Genomic DNA, 17,757 nt, shown 5'->3' with positions numbered 1-17,757 from the left:
ATTTCAGAACTAGATGATCCGAAATTACAGAGATACATCAGATTCAATATCAGGCTTCTATACAGTGAAAAAAGGTGTGTAGTTTTTTTTTTAAATTTTTGTGTAATCTTGGTTTAACGGAATTCAAAGGGCATAGTAAAGCATTATTATTCGTAACTGATGCCCCAAGGAAAGAAAATGCAAACACATAGTAAGGAACCTGAAAGCTCTAGCATGACTCATGAAGAAGAAGAAGAAATGCTACATGATATATCAAAATTACATGAACAAGTGCAACAAATGTCGCGCTCACAAAAGCTAACAGAAGCTAAGATAAGTGGCGTGGAATCTAAGATAAAGGGCATGGAAGCTAAGATGGATGATTCGAAGACAGATTTGAAGAGAGACATGGCAGATTTGAAGATAGATTTGAAGACAGATATGGAAGAATTGAAGAAGTTGCTACAAGAAAGGGTCACTAATGGTGAAAAGGTAGTAAAGGAAACTCATGATGAGAACAAAAGAAATGTTAATCATGATACCATAGACGCTAATGTTGGATCGAAGAATCACCATATTCCAAAAATCGATATGAGGAAGTTTGATTGATCCCGCTACATGGATATTACAAATGGAGCAATTCTTCGCTCTCAATAATGTGCAAAATGCACAAAAGGTACGTATGGCAACTGTATATTTGGAACCAAATCAGTTTGTATGGTATCAATGGCTTTTCTCTCGTAAACAATTTATCACTTAGGCAATTTTTACGGAAGAATTGATAGCACATTATGAAGATACAAAAAGCAACACTTTTTTTAGCCAATTGATAAGTCTCAAACAAAAGGGTTCAGTAATGGAGCACATTGAAGAGTTCCAAAAATTGAACATAAGGGTAAAAGATATTCCAGAGGAGCATAGGATTGATGTGTTCATAGGGTCTTTAAAGGATAATATCCAACATGATGTTCGCCTTTGGGAACCAGATTCATTAGAGAAGGCATTCAGGTTAGCAAGAAAAATGGAAAGCAAAATTATGGCAACCAGGAAGCATACCACTCACAACTATAAAGACGGAAGTGTTGTTTCCCCTAGTCTTCCACAACCTATAAGGTTGACACCACAACAATTGGAAGAAAAAAGAGCAAAAGGGCTTTGTTACAGTTGTGATAGCAAATACACTAAAGGTCATAAGTGTGCTGAGAAGAAATTATTCTACATAGATTGTGAAGAGGAAGAAGAAAAGGAGCAAGAAAGGTCAAAAGAAGAAGATATACTCCAGGAACAAAGCCTAGATGAAGAACAAATAAGTCCGACCATATCTTGTAATGCATTGGCGGGAATTACCACTCCTCAAACCATCAAGATAGAAGGACAAATCAAGAAGAAAAAGGTAATAGTGTTGATTGATTCAGGAAGCACCCACAATTTTATTCATTGTAGGGTAGCAAAAGAATTGAATTGCTTCCTATATCCAACACCAGAGTGTCAAGTGATGATTGCAAATGGAGGAACAATAAATTGCTCTGGAAAGTGCCATAATATCAAGCTATCCATGGGAGAATATGTATTGACTAGCCCAATGCTTTCCATTCCAATGGGAGGTGTGGATGTTGTACTAGGAGTCCAATGGCTACAATCCTTGGGTACAATAGCTTTTAATTTTCAAGAACTTTTCATCAAATTTTCTATGGAAGGAAAGGAAGTTGAATTAAGGGGTATTGTAGGGAAACCAGGAAAGATAATCAGCTCTCATGGTATGACAAAGCTTCTAAAAAAGGAGCAAAGAGGTGTAATTGCACAATTATGCTCGCTAGATGTTTCCACATTAGAATCATCTATTTCTCCAGATCTGCAAAAAGTCTTGGACAATCATTCCAAGGTATTTGAGACTCCCAAGGGTCTCCCACCTATGCGTGATCATGATCATGCTATTCATCTGATTCCAAGAAGTGTTCCTCCAAACATCAGGCCGTACAGATATCCCTATGTCCAAAAAAGTGAAATTGAACGTATGGTTGCAGAAATGCTAGAGGCTGGTATAATTCAACCAAGTCAAAGTTCTTTCTCAGCTCCAGTAGTATTGGTGCACAAGAAGGATGGATCATGGCGCATGTGTCCAGATTATAGGGAGCTCAACAAGCTCACTATTAAAGATAAGTTCCCCATTCCTGTTATTGATGAATTACTGGATGAATTGCATGAATCAATTTACTTCACCAAGTTGGATCTTTGTTCGGGATATCATCAAATCAGAATGAAGATTGAAGACATTCCGAAAACGGCATTTAGAACTCATGAGGGTCATTATGAATTTTTGGTCATGCCTTTTGGCCTTACCAATGCACCTTCAACATTTCAAGGTTTGATGAATTCAATTTTCAAACCATTCCTTAGAAATTTGTGTTAGTATTTTTTGATGATATACTAATCTACAGCAAGTCTTGGAAGGATCATGTTGAACATGTTGACAGGGTGCTACAACTATTGGAGGAGAAACAATTATATGCAAAAAGATCCAAATGTTTCTTTGGAGTCCAAGAGGTGGAATATTTGGGTCATATTGTATCTCATGAAGGAGTTTAGGTAGACCCTAGCAAAATTAAAGCCATTAAGGAATGGAAAATCCCCACATCCATAAAGCATCTGTGAGGATTTCTTGGGTTGACAGGGTATTATCGCAAGTTTGTTAAGAATTATGGGAGAATAGCAGCACCTCTAACAACATTATTGAATAAAGATTCATTTTCATGGACTCTGGAAGCAACAAAGGCCTTTGAACATATTAAAGAGGCAATGTGCCAAGCACCGGTCTTAGCTACACCGGACTTCACAAAAACCTTTATTGTGGAATGTGATGCTTCAGGAAATGGAATTGGTGCTGTTCTAATGCAAGATGAAAGACCCATTTCTTTTGAAAGTCGTCCAATCAAGGGAAAGTTTTTAAGCAAAGCTATTTATGAGAAGGAAATGTTGGCAATACTCCATGCACTTAAGAAATGGCGACCCTACCTAATGGGAAGACACTTCAAGGTAAAAACGGATCATGATAGCCTTAAATACTTTTTAGAACAAAGATTATCCTCTGAAGAGCAACAAAAGTGGGTCACAAAGATGTTGGGTTATGACTTTGAAATCATCTACAAAAAAGGGAAGCAAAATGTGGTGGCAGATGCACTCTCAAGAAAGGATGAGGATGTGGAAGCATTGTTGTGTGCCATTTCTATTATCCAACCAGATTGGATAAACGAAGCAAGGGAGGAATGGAAGAATGATGAAGAAGTGTGGGCACTTATTCGAAAGCTACAACAAGATTCCAATACTTCTGATACATTTAGCTGGAAAAATGATTCGTTATGGTACAAAGATCGCTTATACCTCTGTAAGAATTCCCAGCTAAAACAAAAGATTATTATGGAATTGCACACTTCTCCCTTAGGAGGGCACTCAGGATTTTTAAAAACTTACCACAGGGTTAAGAAGGAATTTTTTTGGGATGGCCTTAAATCAGATATTCAAAAGTTTGTGGCAGAATGTTTGGTTTGCCAGCAAAATAAAGTTGAAACAATTAAGACACCGGGTCTATTACAACCTTTATCCATTCCAAGCCAACGTTGGGAGGAGGTTTCAATGGATTTTATCACAGGTTTACCCAAGTCTGAGGGAAAGAGTGTCATCATGGTGGTAGTTGATAGACTTACCAAGTATGCACACTTTTGTGCATTATCACATCCATTTAAAGCCAGTACAGTTTCTACTGCATTTATGGAAACAGTTCAAAAGCTACATGGAAACCCAAAGATTATTGTAAGTGACAGAGATCCCATTTTCACTGGAAATTTTTGGACATAATTATTTTCTTGTCTTGGTACTCAGTTAGCTCATAGCTCATCTTATCATCCTCAATCTGATGGGCAAACTGAGATAGTAAACAAATGTTTGGAAGGATATCTTCGTTGCTTTGTATCTGATAAACAGACACAATGGGTCAAATGGTTGCCTCTAGTTGAATGGTGGTATAACACTTCCTTCCATACAACAACAAAAATGACCCCATTTATGGCACTTTATGGGTATCAACCACCATCCATCACATCATATTTAAGAGAAAATTCTAAGGTTCAGACAGTGGAACATCACATCGAACATCAACAACAAGTCCTCCAACTCTTAAAGGATAACCTCGTGTTGGCACAAAATAGAATGAAACAACAGGCAGATCAACATCGCAGTGAAAGAAGTTTTGATGTAGGTGATTGGGTATTCCTACGGCTACAACCATATAAGCAAATGTCCCTAAAGCAAGCTAAGAAGGATAATAAATTGTCACCAAAGTATTATGGTCCGTACAAGGTTTTGCAAAAGATTGGTACTATGCCATACAAATTGGAGCTTCCTGCAGCTTCTCGATTGCACCCAGTCTTCCATGTTTCATGTTTAAAGAAGGTTATAGGTGACAAGCTCCCAATTCAAACAAAATTGCCAGAACTTGACGAGGAAGCAAAAATTATATTGGAACCGGAAGCAGTCACAGAAACAAGAACTCGACAGCTATGAAATCGATCAATTTCAGAGTATCTTATCAAGTGGAAGAACTTATCCGCTGAATATTCCACATGGGAGGATGAGAATTTTATGCAGAAGTATCCAGAACTACTCAAGCGTTGAGGACAACACTTTTTTCAAGGAGAGGGGCATGTTGGGTCCCTATAATACTAGTGATTACCCCATTACTATTGTAGTTATACCCCTTATTTATATTGTTGTGCCCCTATTACCCCCATATTGTTATTTCTGTGCCCCATAGAATCCCTCTATTGTTATTTTTGTGGCTTTATATTATTATTGTTAGGTCGGCTGGATTATATTGTGACTCCTTAGACTCCTATATATAGAAAGGAGGTTTTGTCATTTGTATCATCCAAGAATTGTTCATTTATGTAATGTAAAGGAGGTTGCCCCCTCGAAGAGGCTGAATTCTAAGGCGTTGATCTATCTTTTCTATCTTTTCTTGAGCTGGTTTCATAATATAGATGGTATCAGGAAGTAGGAGCGCACAACCAAAATCAGGATTTCCCATGTAGTGCCAACCCAAAAGCCAAATGGTCAGTAAAGGAGATCCCATGGGACTAGGATACAAGGGTAACCACTAAATTAGGCAATGGAGTCAAGAATACAAGCCTAACCCAGTCTTTCAGCTGAATCCCCTCACCAATTCATGTCCAAAAGTTTTGTGACAGGTAAGGAAAATTAATCCAATGAAAAGTCATACCTTTGGGGTTGGGAGGCCGACCATGAAAAAGACATTCATAACAAATGGGCAAGGGACCACGTGGTTGGCTGAGGTGGTGGAGAAAATGGGACATCGAGCTATCTGGGGTCTGCAAGTGGCTGTTGGCTGTCAACTGAGGACCATCTAGGAGATTTTTTTTCTCTCCCATATATGCTACCCATAGGTGGTGGGTAATAATTCCTGGTGTATATATTCTTCTTTTGATGCTTCTTGTTCCTTTTCTTCCTCCACTTCACAATCAATGTAAAATAATTTCTTATTAGCACACTTATGACCTTTAGTGTATTTTCTATCACAAATGTAACAAAGCCCTTTTTCTCTGTTTTCCCTCCAGTTTTTGTGGTGTTAACCTTGTAGGTTATGGAAAGCTAGGAGTGGAAACACTTCCATATTTATAGTTGTGAGTGGCAGACATCCTTGTTGCCATGAATTTGCTTTCAATTTTTCTTGCCACCCTAAGTGCATCCTCCAATTACTTAGGTTCCTAAAGGTGAACCTCATGTTGGAAGTTATCCTTTAAAGTTCCTATGAAGACATCAATTATATGCTCCTCTGGAATATCAATTACCTTGATATTAAATCTTTGGAAGTATTCAATCTGCTCCCCAAATGAACCCTTTGTTTGAGATTTATCATTTGGCTACATATGATATTTGTCTTTGTATCCTCATAATGTGCTATCAATTCCTCCGTGAAAATAGTCCAAGTGACAAGTGATTTATGAGAAAATATCCATGGATACCACACAAACTAATTGAGTTCTAAATATAAAGATGAAATGCATACCTTTTATGTGTGTTTCACATCATGTAGATCAAAGATCTGCTCTATATGTAGTATCCATGCTACCGTTGTTAGTTGTGGAGCCTAATTATCCTCTTGATTCATAAGTGTCAGTTGTGTTGGAACTCGGTTCCTAAATGAAGAAGCAATTCCACCCGTATGATAACCATCATATGGCTCTTGGGCGAGCGACAACTACTTTTAATGAGCCCCCCCTTGGCAGGGCTTTGGGGACAATGCCCCTAAAGCTAAAATAAATGAAAAATTGCCTTGTGAAATATTTTAATTTCATAGTCAATCTAGGTAGTTCATTAGGCAGATGATTTGACTGTATAAGTTATGTTAATTTAGGGTTTTTTTCCCTAGAAGCAAACCCTTAGTTTATATGAGGGAATTGTATTGAAGCTTTGTATTCTTATTCCGAGAGAGAGAGAGAGAGAGGAGGATGTGTGAGAGTGAAGAGGAAATTGCAATGGATCTGTTGTAGGTTGTATCTCTTCATTTTGCTGGATAACATAAAAGGAAGGATTGGTGATTTCTCCATGGATGTAGCCCAAATTGGGTGAACCACATATATCTGTGTATCTCTTTTTTTATGCATTTTTGTGTTTGCATTTCTGCAATATTTTATGTATTTCATTGCTCCATTAATTAATTTATAAGAACTGGATCCTTGCCATCAAACTTCCTCATAAGAATGTTTGGCATGTGGTTTTCCTTCAACCCAATGTTTGAGTCTCTAAAATCATGATTCACATTCCTTTTGTTTTCATCAAGAGTTTATTTGACTACCTTGTCACCATTAGGAAGGCTTTCTTGTAATAGCTTTGTCAAACCTTCCTTCAAACCTCCCATTTATGTTTTTAAACATTCTATGTCACCTTTTAAACCATTCATGTCCCATTTTATTTTTTCTTCTAAACCATCAATCTTAACATTCATTGCTCCCAATTCATTTTTGGTTTCTCTTTGTGAGAGCAAAAATTGTTCCCTCAAATTTGATACATCATGTTGCGTTTCATCTTCTTCATGTGTCATAATAGAGCTTTCTAAGGGCTTAATTGGTTTAGATTTTTTTTTTGGAGTAATTTTAGAATCAATTTATGATATCTATGCTTCACTATGCCCTTTGAATCACTTCAATCTTATTTTTCAAACAAAATTTATGAAAAATTATAAACACACCTTTTAAGAGCTTGATTTTGAGTTTGTTTATAAGGCTGACCTTGAAAATGTTGCATCTCTATGATTTTGGACTTCCAAGGTTTGAAATTATGTATTGTGGTATCACTTTGTGTCTTCTTTCCAACCCCATAAGTTAGACCGAGATTATATTCTTCAAGCTAAAGTTATGCCAAATCTCCCATGATGGCATGTTTATGGAATGGTTCAACAAAGCAAAATTGTATGGGATACGACATGTAACTGTTTTAACCTTCAACCCTGAAAATAGTACTTAAGAAACTATAGTCCGTGAAATTTTAGGCACTTTTTATGAAATTCAATTCTGATTCCCAAAGATAAAGTTATGACGATTTTCCCCCGAACACTTTTTTGAGACTGAATTCTGGAGCATGCAGAAACCATAACTTCCGTTAACCATATATATGAAAATATAGCGAACCAAGGCCTGAAATTATATCCAAATGTTCCACATGGTAAAAATTCAGCAATCTGAAGCATCACAGACAAAAGGTTATAGCAAAAATTCCATAATGACTTGTTTGAAGTAGCAAAACCCTAATATTAAGCGCTCTGATACAAAATGTTACGTATCTAGATAAAAAAATAGCACAAAAACGTAAGAAAAGATAGATAGATGACTAGATAATATGATAGTTTGAGGTGAGAACCATATTTTACATCACATAAATGAACAATTCTTGGATGATTCAAATGACAAAACTGTTGAGTCCCAAACTTGCATCTTCCCTATACACCTTTTCAGCCTTCTTTTCCATTTACTTGACCCACCAAGCTATCAAATCATTGCATATTAGTTTAAAAAGAGCTTATAAAATGGTTTCCTAACTATGTCTTGTGACTGCTGTTTGATTTAGATTTTTGTTCAAGCAGCTGCGGAAACTTGTCATTTTCCGTAGCCAGCTCAAGTTTCCGCAACCACTTTGTTGAAGTCCATGTTACAGGTGTCTACTGGAGAATCCGGCCACATGGGCAAGCTACAAATGATGTGTACATGGAGCGTGTCCCCTTGGTTCAGCCGAATCACTCACAAACAGCCATGGTCAAGGAAAATCCAAGCAGTGGTCAACCTAAGAGCTTTGCAGTGGCACGACTCTGTTTTTACCACGTGAAGATTTGTGTGGCAAGTTCCTCAATCTCCGTAGGTGTGCTAACACCTGTGGACCGATCCGTGAACCAAATCGAACAGCCACCACTCCTTAGATTTAATTGTCATGGCTACCATACTGCTAGATCTCAGGACGTGGTTACTCACGTGTCTGTTTGGCAGCGCAGAATTTAGGAATTAGTTGTAGCATCCTCAGTTATAAATAACGTGTTATCATACGCTTACGTGTTTGAGTTTGAAGTCGTGTCTCGAACTTATGATTATCTGGAAGACTTTCAAAACCTCAAATTGTTTCCTTCAACATTGAAGGGAGCTGCTTTGAAATGGTTCATGGGATTAGTCACTCAATCCATTAGGACTTGGAATGATATGAAACAAACATTTTTGGATAGATACCTGGACTATTGTATGCCCACCAATCACAAGGATGAGGTATTCAAAATGGTGCAAAAAGAAGATGAAAACTTGGAGGATTTACTTGAAAGATTTCAATACAACCTGAAAAGAGCAAAAATGAATAACTTAGATGAGGAAACCTTGAAAGCCCTTCTATTAAAATCCATTAGAGATGAATGGCTAGATATTTTGAACATGATGGGAAAAGGAGATATATCTCAACTTCCACTTCATGATATAGCAGAGCTATGTGTCCATCTCTCGAGGGGAAAATCTAAAACTGGAAAAGGGCCTAGAGACCCTTCTCTCATTAGAGCAAACAAATCTGCAACTGGATCAGTAAATAGGGTTGAGATTGGAAACATGCTTGATGAATTCAAAACTGATATTTTAGGGAGTCTTAGTGAGCAACTAGACACCCTTAAGATACAAAACAAGCAGAAAGCAGAAACTAAAGCTTTGGCCATTTTTTGTCCAAAATGTAGGAAGAAACATGCTCTAAGGGAAGGTCCCTTGGATGCAAAAGTTGTAGAAATATGTGTGATTTGTTCAGAAAACCATGAGACCAAGGACTGTCCTTCAATTCCTGGGCTCAAAGCTGTCTTTCAAGAAGATCCAAATTCAATTGAGTCTCTCTGTTTTGTTTAAAGGAGACCTTGGCAGGGGCAACAAAATCAAGGGTTTAACAACTTTATGAACTTTCAACCCCCACCAAATTGGAATCCTTGGCAACAACTTGGTCCCAACCTCAAAATCCTTTTCAATCATGGGTACAAGGTATGCAAAATCCCTATGGGAGATTTGCTCAATTTTATCAATATCCTCCATCTTTTCAAAATCAACAAGCTCCACAACTTCCAAATCAAAATCCACAACTATCATTGCCATTTCCACAACAACAACAACCTTCTCAACAGAATCCAAATTCTCAACTCTTGCTTCCATTCCAACAGAAGACAAATCAACTACCTTCCCAGCCATTTCCGAACCCCAACAATAAAAACCCTCAAAATGCTTACATGATAGAAGGACAACAATTTCCTACCTATATGATTGTTCCTCTTAATGATATACAACTCAGATCTGGTATAGTTTTATACAAGCCTTCTATAGATGCTCAAAAGCAAAGCATTTCTGGGGAAGATTCTCTTGAAGCCAATAAAGGTTCTGAAGCACCTCTTCAAAACCCAAGCACTCAAAAAGAAAAATAAAAAGAGTCAACCCCCACAACTCCTATAGTTGAGCAACTTGCATCTTCATCTACACCTCATTTTCCTGAAAGATTACAAATTGACAAAGGGGTGGAAAAACAATCTTGTTGTCTGGTTATGATTTTCTAGATGAATTAAAGAATGTCTGTATCAAGATTCCCTTGTTACAAGCCATTAGAGAGATTCTTATTCTAGCAAAAACAATAAAGGAGTTGAGTCTCAAAAGACCAGGAAGGAAACCAAGAGATACAAGAAGAATCCACCTGGTAGGAAAAATTGCAGATATCATGATGGGAAAAAATTACCATGCAGAAGTATGTAGATCCTGGTAGTCCAATTGTCAAGAAACATATCAATGGGGTAGAAATTCCAAATACTTTGATTGATTTAGGGCTGCTATCAACATTATGAGAAGACAGACTATGGAACAGCTAAAACTTCATAATCTTATTTTTACACCTACTCTACTGCAACTTGCAGATCGATCAATTATCAAACCAGATGGTGTATTAGAAGACATTTCGGTCTCCTTAGATTCTGGGAATATCCAGTAGATTTCATGATTTTGACTCCCAAGAGTAATCTAGGAGGGCACCCACTCATCTTAGGAAGACCTTGGCTAGCCACAGCTGATGCTTTCATTAGTTGTAGATCTGGGGATATGTACATTTCCTATGGTAGTTCGACAAAGAAATTCAATTTGTATCCTCCAGCAAAAGCAATTATAGAAGTAGGAGATAATGAATGGGTCGATGATGAGGACACTATACAACCTGTCTTTACCATTTCTGAAATCAATGAAGATAGTCAAATTTGGAACACATTAGAAAATTTTGAAACATCTTCAGAATATGACGACACACAATTTCAGTTAGATTCCGACATTGAGTATCTATCATCTAGACAAATGTCTCTTTACTCTATGGAAGAATTTGGTAGTTCCGCCATTGAGATCTTTCCAGGTAAAACATTGAATATCAACAAAAACTTGGAAAAATCACAACAAGGAGAGCTAACCAAAATCTTGCAAAAACATTCTACTGCATTTGCATGGGAGCATACTGATATGAAAGGTATTGACCCTAAGACTTGCATTCATCACATCTACATTGAGGAAAACAATATACCAATCAGACAACCTCAGAGAAGGATGAATCGAAACCTTAGGGAGATAGTGAAAGAAGAGCTCCAAAAACTACTCAATGTAAACTTCATTTATCCAATTTCAGATAGCCGATGGGTTTCTCCTTTGGTTATAGTACCTAAAAAGAATGGTAAATGGAGGGTATGCATTGATTACAGGGAATTGAACAAAGCAACTTTGAAGGATCTCTTTCCTTTACCCTTTATCGATCAGGTATTAGATACTCTAGTAGGTAAAAAGTACTTTTCATTTTTGGATGGTTTTAGTGGCTATAATCAGATTCAGGAAGCACCTGAAGATCAAGATAAGACCACATTTACCTGTCCATGGGGAACTTTTGCCTACCGAGTGCTTCCTTTTGGATTATGTAATGCACCCGTAACATTTCAAAGGGCAGTACTAGGAATCTTTTCTGATTTAATCCATGATTGTGTAGAGGTTTATATGGATGATTTTACAGTTTATGGTGATTCATTTGAAGAGGCATTAGAGAATTTGGAAAAAGTCCTTATAAGATGTAAAGAAACAAACCTTCCATTAAGTCATGAAAAATGCTTTATGATGTTTACTGAAGGTATTGTTTTGGGACATCATATTTCAGGGGATGGGATTAAAGTTGATAGATCAAAAGTTGAAGTCATCTCCAAGTTGCCTATTCCAAATTGTCAAAAAGATGTTAGAAGTTTTCTAGGATTTACTGGGTACTATAGAAGATTTATAGAAAAATTTACCAAAATAGCATCTCCCCTCTTCAAATTACTTACAAAAGACTATGAATTCAAATGGGATCTTGATTGTCAATCAACATTTGAAACTTTGAAAACAAGAATATCTGAAGCACCCATTTTGAGAGGACCAAATTGGAAACTTCCTTTCCATATTTCTACAGATGCTTCAGATACAGCTCTAGGAGCTGTGTTGAGTCAAAAGGATTTAGTTCCTTATGCCATTTACTATACCAGTAAAAATTTGACTCCCACTGAGTTGAACTATTCCGTGACTGAAAAAGAGTTCTTAGCTGTTGTTCAAGCAATCAATAAGTTTAGACATTATATAACAGGCTATGAAACTTTTGTCCATACTGATCATTCTGCAATTAGATATCTAATGAACAAACCTTTTACTAATGGCAGAGTTACAAGATGGCTCTTACTTTTACAAGAATTCAATATTACTGTGTTGGATAGACCAGGGAAACATAATATAGTAGCTGATTTCTTGTCTAGGATCCAAAATACTAACGAAGATTCTCCTGTAGAGGATAAGTTTCTAGATGAATATTTATTTGCAGTAACTACTAAGACTCCTTGGTATGCAGATATTGCTAACTATTTGGTTACTGGGAAGCTACCTCCACATTTATTTCCTAGTGAAAAAAGAAGAATTATTCAGGAGAGTTCAAATTATTCATGGATTTCTAACGAATTGTTTAAAACAGGGCTAGATTGTGTGATCAGAAGATGTGTTCGGGAAGATGAAATGCCTGACATCCTCAAGGCATGTCATGATGAACCATGTGGTGGACACTTTGCTGACAAAGGACGACCTATAAAATCCTTTCTTTAGGATATTATTGGCCTTCCCTCTTCAAAGATACAAAAAAATATGTTAGAAGGTGTGACAGTTGCCAAAGAGTAGGGAAACTGACTCTTTCAAATGAAATGCCATTACAACCACAGGTACTCATCAAACCCTTTGAAAAATGGGCTTTAGATTTCATTGGACCCATTAATCCACCATCTAAACAAAAGAAGTATATATTGGTATGCACTGATTATGTCACTAAATGGGTAGAAGCCAAATCATTACTTTCTGCTACTGAAAATTCAGTTGTTAATTTTCTTTATGAGGATATTTTTACTCGTTTTGGTGTCCCAAGAGAAATTGTGACAGATCAAGGAAGCCAATTTACATCCAACATGATGGAGAAGCTAATGGAAGAATACAAAATCAAGCACAGAAAATATACTCCATACCATCCTCAAGCAAATGGTCAAGTGGAGTCTACAAACAAGGTTATTGAAAGCATCATCACCAATACTGTTCATCTACACAGAAGAGATTGGGCAGAAAGGCTTCCTGAAGCCTTGTGGGCCTACAGAACTACATGGAGGAATACAACATGACATTCTCCCTATGAACTCGTTTATGGGAAAGAAGTCCTGCTCCCCATTGAGTTTCAAGTCAAGACTTTCAAGATGGCAGTTCAGTTGGGGATGAATCTATCAGAAGCCCAAAAGCACATAATGGAGCAGTTGAATGAGCTAGATGAGATCAGACAAGAAGCAATTTTAAGAACTGATCTAGTTCAACATCAAAGAGCTAAGTGGTATGACACATACATCAAAGAGAAAAAGTTTCAAGAGGGAGATTGGGCACTACTATTTGATTCCAAGTTTAAAGACATCAAAGGTAAATTTCAGACCCATTGGTTTGGGCCATATGAGATTGAAAAAGTCTTTAGCAATGGAGCGGTAAGAATCAAGACCATTGATGAATTTCAAACTACTCTTATTGTGAATGGCCACAGATTGAAAATTTATCATAAGCCACTCTCAAAAGAGGAATTTGTCAAAATGTTTCAAGAGAATTCTGCAATAAAGCTGGTGAAGAAGAATCCTTCTTCCCCACCATCCTAACCTTTGTTTCTTTCAGTTCAAAAAAAAAAAGAATAAATAAATAAAATTGTATAAGCCTGAAAACCAATCACTGATTGGCGGTCTTATATAGAAAATGTAGAGCGAAAATCAGGGACACCTGACACTCTATATTTTCAAAAAATAAAAATAAAAAAATTCTCCCCTTCTTTTTCATTTTCACTCCACTTCGTTTGCCATTCCACTCCATCTCCATTTCATTTTCATTTCACTTCACTCCGCTTCATCTCACTCCATTTCATCAATAAATGTCTCTTTCAGGACCATTTCCACTCAGTTAGTTATTATCTAACTATCTTTGTTCAACCAAGTGGGTGTTGTGTCAGTTTCCGCAGCTGGAAGCAGTTTCCGCAGCCACCACTCTGTTTTTCAAATTTACTATCAAAATGTTAGTGCAATAATCATAAAAATGCAGGTGTGACTGAGCATATGCTATGAAGACATGGAGCATCTCCAGACATCAATAAAGAGCAGTTGATTAAAGGCTAATGGACAACAAATGACAAGGATTCCAAAGGTATGAGCAAAAATTTCTTTCAAATCGCAAATAAAGGCACAATTTTGCATAGTTGTCAAACCATAAAAGCTCTACTATGTGCAATGATTATCACGATAGCTCCATTACCCATTACCATCCCACGACATTATTCCACAAACCATACATTTATTCCTTAACGGTCTCATGACTGATTTTCGGGTTTAACTCATATTCGACTGCACTTTTACACCCCACTTGTAATCATGAGATGTGACCTATTTCATTACGGCTCCTCTCCACCACATTTTCCGCAGCCATTCATTAAACGTGTAACATTTCGTACACATCCGTTCAATTCAAAATCCTGACTCCACTCCATTTCCTTACCATTCTGTTGAAACCATCTTCTTCACATATGTCTGCACTTCATTTTGTGAACTCACCTCGGTTGTTCATCCTTTATTTCCGCTTGCAGTTCCGGAACATTCCCATTACCTGTTATCCTCCAATTGCAGCCACTGTATTTTTGCCATAAACCCTGCAACCGAGCCACCTTACCTCTACTAAACCCTCACACGCAATTGAATTTTCAGTTGAATTTCAAAACAGAGGAAAAGATGGGACGATTACTAAGGGCAGAACCGAAAGGACCTAAATATTTATAAGGTTACCCCCAAGTAAAAGATTTGTTGAAGAAAGCAAAATGGCTACACTTCATTCAAAAATTTAAGGGCCATAACAAGGAGGTAACGAAAGCCTTTGCACGGTCTTTCGACAGCTAGATGGTGGAAATTGGAGACTTAAGGCTCACGGTCACTGAAGCCTCAGTAGCAGCTGCCACAGACTTGCCCCAGGAAGGTGAGCATTGATTTAAAAACAAAAGTGTGGACGAGCAGGCATGGAGAATCATGTTACGTAACCCAAGTATGGACGTTACTGTATTTACAAAAGGAATTCCTGTTCATGCATTGAAAGAAGAATGGGCCAGCTTACTGTTAATCATCCAAAAGTTTATCACTTGCGAAGGACGCTTTGGAGCAATGTACATGTATCATGCTAGGCTATTGATGAACTTCTTAGAGAGTCAAACTCTTAATTTGCCTTATTTCTTACTGCTGAGTTTGAAAAAGATGAGTACCACAGTCCAAAAGAACATAGGAAATATAGAACCTCATTTATATCATCATGGACTTGTAAGGATTCTCATTGAAGACCAACTGAAGAAAAACAAAGATACCTGGGAACGGTTCTTAGTAAGAAATTACTTTCAAGAGCCATCTGAGGCACCTGAAAGTAGTACACCAAAGGCACCGAGAAGGAGTAGGAGAAAATAAAAGAGTGCCATAGTCCAAGACTCTCCTATTACCAAAACTCAAGAATTTGGTCAAAAAGAAAAGGAGAAAAGAACTAAGGACAAGAAACAGAGAAAATTGAAAGGCAAAAGAAACATAGAAGAAGTCTACCAATCACCTGAGCCATCTATAGAGGAAGACTATCAAACATTGTCTGAGAGACTAGTGCATCTTCAAAAACAAGCTGCTACAGCAAAGAAGAAGGAAAAAAGAAAACAGAGCATAGAAGAAGGGAGTACTAGCCCACAGTATTTAAGAAGAAGCACCAGGCTTAAAGGACGGGAGAGGAAAACACAAGCAAAAGGACCCCACTTCATCGACCTAGGTGGGGAAACACCCGAGAAACCTCCAGCTAGCCATAGTCCACCTCGTCCTCAGCCAAGTATTGAAACTAGTCCTCCACATGTTGGTGAAAGCCCTTCTCGGCCAGAGCTAGAAAGCAGTCCTCCTCCTCAACAAGACTTTGAAGTCAGTGCAAGAAAAACACCCGAAATAGATCCAAGTCAACGGAAGGTGTATGATTACCTCGAATCTTTAGAAAAGACAGCTGCAGGCCCGAGTACATCAACCACTCTGCCCCACATGACACAAGATGCACAAGTCCAATCCTTAAAGCAAGAAGTGTTTGAATTAGAGGTTCTAAATAGGCATATTAAGCAAGAAAATGAATCACTTAAGGAGCAGAGCAAAGTGGACAAAATTATTCATGATAATACTATGCTTCATTTGGGACTATGGAAAAAGAAGAACAAGAAACTAAAGAAGAAGTGCAGAAAGTTGAGCAGAGAATTAATCAATCTCAAATTCAGATGTCTGATAAGGAAACCTAGGATGGTGGTAGCACCAAGAAAGAAGAGAAGTGGACTGGATGTACTAGCAGAGGCTTCATAACATATGGATTAAAGGGGATGACTAAAATTTTGGTTGCATGAGGACATGCAACACCTTCACAGTGGGGGTATGTTGAGTCCCAAACTTGCATCTTCCCTATACACCTTTTCAATCTTCTTTTCCATTTACTTGATCCACCAAGATGTCAAATCATTGCATATTAGTTTAAAAAGAGTTTATAAAATGGTTTCCTAACTATGTCTTTTGACTCCTGTTTGATTTATATTTTTGTTCAGTCAACTGCGGAAACTTGTCACTTTCCGCAGCCAGCTCAAGTTTCCGCAGCCATTTTGTTGAATTCCATGTTAGAGGTGTCTACTGGAGAATCCGGCCACATGGGCAAGCTGAAAATGATGTGTACATGGAGCGTGTCCCCTTGGTTCAGCCGAATCACTCACAAACAGCCATGGTCAATGACAGTCAAAGTAGTGGTCAACCTAAGAGTTTTGCGGTGGCATGACTCTGTTTTTACCACGTGAAGATTTGCGTGGCAAGTTCCTCAATCTCCGAAGGTGTGCTAACACCTGTGGACCGATCCGTGAACCAAATCGAACAGCCACCACTCCTTAGATTTAATTGTCACGACTACCATACTGCTAGATCTCAGGATGTGGTTATTCACATGTCTGTTTGGCAGCACAGAATTTAGGAATTAGTTGTAGCATCCTCAGTTATAAATAACACGTTGTCATACGCTTGATAGCTAGCTTTTTTTTATGTAATCTTGACTGTTTTTACGAGCCCACTGTGCCATGCTCTATCTTTATCTTATGACTGCATTTTAATATATGAGAAGACAACGTTCTTAAGTTCAATTCGTGACTGAATATTGATTGGCCAAGGTTGCAGAGGGCCCCTGTACACCAAGGCTCTGTAGCTACTATATAGTTTCTTGCTTTCTTTCATTATGTTACTGCTTCCATAATTGTTTTGCTTGTATATATTACACTGTTCTGATATTCATGTTAACTGTTGTCCATATTTTCTTTTATTCTTTCTCATGATTGTTAACTGATCAGTGTTTTTCTTTCAGGTTCTTGTAGGTAGCCCGGGCAATGTCACATATTTTTTGATGACTAATGACATGAAATCATATTTTCCTTCTGCTAATTTATGTTCTGAGTTTTAATTCCAGCATTGTCATTCCTTTCAGTTCTGTTTTGCTCATTTACTTTCATGCAATTTAGATCTCATATTACTCCATTTGTTTATGATTACCTCCTATAGCCAGAGTGACTCAAATAGTGAGGAATCAGAATATT

This window comes from Pinus tabuliformis, chromosome 7 (genome assembly GCF_031772625.1).
Source record: "Pinus tabuliformis cultivar Carrire ecotype Pingquan chromosome 7, CPIR1, whole genome shotgun sequence".
NCBI classification, from domain to species: domain Eukaryota; kingdom Viridiplantae; phylum Streptophyta; class Pinopsida; order Pinales; family Pinaceae; genus Pinus; species Pinus tabuliformis.
Note: the sequence above shows the minus strand (reverse complement) of the source record.